We start from the raw sequence: 5,345 nt of genomic DNA on the forward strand, positions 1-5,345 counted from the left end.
GGGGCTGAGAGCAGCTGCCCGGCAATGCTGGTGTGTGGGAGGTGGCTGCACAGCTGGGGAAGGGTGACGCTGTCTGAGTGCCCGGCTGCCTCTGCCCTGGCCTCTCTCACACCCACCCTCACCGCAGTTTCCTTCTTGCTCCACTGCTCTGGGTCACTGTTGGTGTGATCTGGTTCTTGCTGTCAGGCTCTCTGGGGATGGGAGTTTCAGCTGCAGAGTCACAGCCTGATCTTGTGGGTCCTTTCCTGCAGCTGTGTCCATGGGAACACGTGTCCCAGCTTTGCTCTGCCCTGTGGGGCTGTGGGCAATGCAGTGTGTGGGGCTGGGGAATGAGCTGAGTCTCCCTTAATCAAATGCCATCATTAGGACCCTTGGCTGCCTCACTGAGTTTTTCTTCCAAGCTGTGAGCTTCCCTCCAGGATGCAAACCTGTCCTATAGCATGTTAGCATTATCTGAATTACTCATGCAGAAGTGCAGAGATGCTATGATGGAAGAAATGCTGTTTGGTTTGTGAAATGAGCCGTGTGTGTCCTGGGATAGAAGTGGGGTGCTGAGACCTGAGGAAAGGGTGGGACATGTCATGGTCTGAGGTGGATCCCTCTGCTCTCAGCAGTGCCTGGTGGCTTTTCAGGGTAACATGGCAGTGTGATCAGCCTCCATCTCAGAAAGGTGCCAGCCCAGGGCAGCTGGAGCAAGACAGAGGGACGGAGCAGCTGCCCTCACTCTGCACTGACCCACAGGCATCCTCTGGTCTCGCAGGACTCGCTCTGTTCTCCCTGAGTGCAGCAGAAATGCTGAGGGTTTCTGACACCCACAACACTCTTCAGGGTGGGAGGGCAGAAGGAGCTGTAGAAACGCCAAACCTCTCAAACTCAGTTTCTCAGCCCTGCGGGTACAGATGCTGACAGTCCCTTCTGCAGCAGCAGCGGTTCCATCTGACAAAGCTGAACCCCAGGACTGGCCCCGGCCCCACCCCATCACACAGGCTCAGGCTGACTCCTCAAGAGCCCCTGGGCAGAGACCCTGCTCTTCAGTGCACACTCATCAAGCACTGACGAGGGCTCCAGCCAGGACTTTCTCCTGGAAAAAGAAAAGGGTCTCTTTTGTGGGAGGGTCTGTGGGAAATGGCTTTGGTTTTGCTCAGAGGAGTCTCATCTAAACCGTCACTGTCTTTTCCTCCTTGCACAGGTCCTCATGCCCACAGGCAGCAAATGTCCAACAGCAGCTCCATCACCCAGTTCCTCCTCCTGGCATTCACAGACACACGGGAGCTGCAGCTCTTGCACTTCTGGCTCTTCCTGGGCATCTACCTGGCTGCCCTCCTGGGCAACGGCCTCATCATCACCACCATAGCCTGTGACCAGCACCTCCACACCCCCATGTACTTCTTCCTGTTCAACCTCGCCCTCCTCGACCTGGGCTCCATCTCTATCACTGTCCCCAAATCCATGGCCAATTTCTTCTGGGACACCAGGGCCATCTCATACTCGGGATGTGCTGCACGGCTCTTTTCGTTTGCCTTCTTGATAGTAGCAGAGTATTCTATGCTCACCATCATGTCCTACGACAGCTACGTTGCCATCTGCAAACCCCTGCACTACGGGACCCTCCTGGGCAGCAGAGCTTGTGTCCACATGGCAGCAGCTGCCTGGGCCACTGGGTTTCTCAATGCTCTGCTGCAAACGGCCAATACATTTTCACTGCCACTGTGCAAGGGCAATGCCCTGCACCAGTTCTTCTGTGAAATCCCCCAGATCCTCAAGCTCTCCTGCTCACAGTCCTACTTTAGGGAAGCTGGGCTTATTTTGGTTAGTGTTTATCATTTGGGTGTTTTGTGTTCATCGTGGTATCCTATGTGCAGATCTTGAGGGCTGTGCTGAGGATCCCCTCTGAGCAGGGACGGCACAAAGCCTTTGCCACGTGCCTCCCTCACCTGGCTGTGGTCTCCCTGTTCGTCAGCACTGGCATGTTTGCCTACCTGAAGCCCCCCTCCATCTCCTCCCCATCCCTGGACCTGGTGGTGTCTGTTCTGTACTCGGTGGTGCCTCCAGCAGTGAACCCCCTCATCTACAGCATGAGGAACCGGAGCTCAAGGATGCCCTGTGGAAACTCATGTCTTAGTGTTTTATGAAACAATAAACTGCCCATCTGCTTCTGAATAGGAATTGTAATGTATCTAATTAGAGATCCATCCTGTCATCTGTATTATATGTTATTGATTGTTTTTTTATTGTGATAATGTTGTCATCCCCTTTCTAATTCTCTGTCTGCTTTTCTTTCATAACCACTAGTGTAAATCAGGAGCCATGCTCTCTTTCCCTTTAAACAAAATAAATGTGTCTGTAGTGACTTGTTTTTCAATATATATCCTTCCTGCAAGGTTTTTTGGAGCTGCAGGGACAGCTCCTGTGTGCATGGGAGGAGGGGAAAAGAGTCCATCATGACAGCACTGCCAGGGAGCACCAGCGCTTGGCCTTCCAGAGCTGTTCTCGTTCCACTCCCACACTCTCCTTCTCATCCCTTGTGTTGGTGCAAGGCCTGAGTGCTCTGGCAGCCTGGTCACCGTCCTGCTGTGTGTCAGTCCTGTGAGCGCAGGCAGGGACAGGCCATGGGCACTGCTGTGACAGAGCTGGCCTCAGAGCAGCTTTCCAGAAAGAAAGGTCATCTCCTATGGGCAGGGCCTGAAGGTTAAGCTCTTCTTCCAAGCTTCTCTGTAGAACATGCTGAAGTGACATGCAGATGCAAACACCAGTGTACAGCTGAACAGTGTGTGTGCAGGGCTGGGCACTCAGCAGTGTCCTCTCACAGCCAGGCCTCCTGCCAGAGACCTGCAGGACCAGCAGAGCAGGGGCTGGGCTGTGCCCCTGTGCACTGGACACCCCGCGGAAGCTGCCCCAGGGCATCGTCATGGACTGGCCCCTCACAACCACCATTTCCAGCCCTGGCCTCTCTTCCCAGCTCACAGAGGTTGTTCTTCCCTCCATGGGTGGACACTGAATGAGTAGTTCAACAGTCCGAGTTTGTGTTGTACAGATGAGATGTGAGCACGCACATCATGTACGAGAGGTGAAATGAACGTGAGTGAGTAGTGCTTTTCACTCACATTGTAAGTAGGAAATATATTTGACAAATTTGAACAAGGAGAGGAAGCGTGATGAGTGTCTACAGCCTGCAGGAAAAGAAGGGCACGTGTAGCACTGTGTAGAACACGCTTCAGTCTTGGTCAGGTCTTGGGTGCTAAGGAGGGAGATGGATGGGTGTGGTATTATGAGGTCAGTTGTGTCTCAGTAACTCATAATCCAGTAAGCAGCGTGTGGCTGTGAAGGGGACTGTGGGGTCAGTTCTGTCTCTGGAGGTGACAGCCCAGCAGCAGGAACGTGGCTGGGAAAGAACCTCTGCATAAGTACCCACAAGCCCTACCAAGTAAGAGGCCTTGGAGACGGGCTGTCATGTCCATCCCACCTGAGTATATGATGGAACAGCAGCAGGAACATGGTCATGTCTATCAGAGAAGCTGAAAGGCCAGCAGCAGTCCTGGGTTTTAGAAGATCATGGTGAGGTTACTTCTCTCCGGTCACGTAAAAGACCTTCAAAAATCCTAATGGGTTGGTTTTCCTGCATGAAGAGCAGTTTCTGAGATAGTTGAGCTTTCCTTGTTAGTGGGAAGAAGCAGGAAAGAGAAAAAAAAAGCCAGAAAGTGCAACTTGAAAGGTGAGGACAGGATATCAGGAGGAAGAAATGTCACTGGAAAGGCAGTGCTGTGGTGCAAGAGGTCACCCAGAGGGAGCTGGATCAGCCCATGGTTTGTGTTCCAAAGAACAGCCAGTGCGGGTGCAGACACATCAGTGAAGGGACAGAAATGCTGGGGTGAGAGCAGGCGGGGAAGCAGATGGGTGTGTGCAGCCTGCAGGGAAAGAGGGGCAGGTGTAGGACCGTGTAGAACAGCCTGTGATGGAGATGGCAAAGAGCGCTGGTGAGGCTGGAAGGGACCCACAGAACCCAGGTCTTTGTCCCCTTGGCCATCACAGTTGTCTCTGCCACTGAGGCCCAGGAGAAGACATGTTGTCCTCATGGCACTGGGGCCTCACTTCCTCCTTGCAGCCCCATGGGGAAGCTGGAAGTTGTTGTACCAGAGCTGTCCTTCCCTTGGCCTTGCACACCCACATCCCACGGTCCCAGGCAGAGCCCTGAGCCGTGTGTGAGGGACAGGATCCCCTTTCCCATTGCCTGGAGGTCATGGCTTCTCCTTTCTGCTGCAGAAAGCAAACCAAGGGGTTTCTCAGCATCAGAGCTGAAGAAAACACTAAAAGGAGACCTCATGGTGGCTACAGCTTCCTCACAAGGGGAGAAGGAAGGGTAGGTACTGATCTCTTCTCTCTGGTGACCAGTGACAGAACCCGAGGGAACAGCAGGACGATGTGCCAGGGGAGGGTCAGTTGGACATGAGGAAAAGGTTCTTCACCCAGAGGGTGCTGGGCACTGGAACAGGCTGCCCAGGGAGGTGTCACGGCCCCAACCTGACAGTGTTCAAGAAGAGACTGGACAACGTCCTCAGACACATGGTGTGGACTGTGGGGTTGTCCTGTGCAGGGACAGGAGTTGGACTCAATGATCCTTGTGGGTCCTTCCAACTCAGGACATTCTATGATTCTATGGAATACTGGGTCAAAAGCCCATGTTTTCATTGTACAGATGAGTTGCAAACATACACATCATGTGCATGTCCACTGTGCGCATGTGGTGAGATGAACCCAAGGGAGCGCAAATGCTTTCAGCTATTCATTAGGGATCCATAAAGGTCAGTGGGAGAGAGATGGTGTTGAGGGATCTCTTCCAACCTGCATTATTCTAGGATTCCATGAATCTTTTCTTGGAGAGCTCTTTCACATCAGAATAGACACAGGAAGAGGAAGAAGAAGAAAAAAAAAGAGGCAGAAGCAGAGATATAAAATGCCCCAGTGTAAATACAGCAGCTCCTCTGAGGAACGTTTCTCCACTCAAACCCTTGATAGGAAATCTATTAGATACATTTGATGAAACCAGCTTAGTTTTACCTGCTCACACACTGGAGCACAAGGAGGGTGATGGCTGGGTACGATGCCATGTGCTCAGCTGTGTCTCAGGAACTCACAGTCCAGTAGGAAGCCAATGGCTGTGGAGGGGACTGTGAGTCACCTGTGCCCCTGCAGGGGACAGGCCAACAGCAGGAACAGGGCTGGGAAAGGGACTGGGAGGTCACACATACGAGACGAGCAATCGGGCCCAATCAGCATGGCTTTATGAAAGGCAGGTCCTGCCTGACCAACCTGATCTCCTTCTGTGACAAGGTGACCGGCTTAGCAGA

The 5,345-nt window shown here is 52.9% G+C and overlaps 1 pseudogene; it reads left to right on the forward strand.

Annotated features, from left to right (window-relative positions):
• Positions 1-1,449: 1,449 nt before the first annotated feature.
• On the forward strand, positions 1,450-2,132 carry LOC136001061 (olfactory receptor 14A16-like; annotated as a pseudogene).
• The last annotated feature ends 3,213 nt before the right edge of the window (positions 2,133-5,345 follow it).

Source organism: Caloenas nicobarica, chromosome 37 (genome assembly GCF_036013445.1).
Source record: "Caloenas nicobarica isolate bCalNic1 chromosome 37, bCalNic1.hap1, whole genome shotgun sequence".
Classification (NCBI taxonomy): Eukaryota; Metazoa; Chordata; class Aves; order Columbiformes; family Columbidae; genus Caloenas; species Caloenas nicobarica.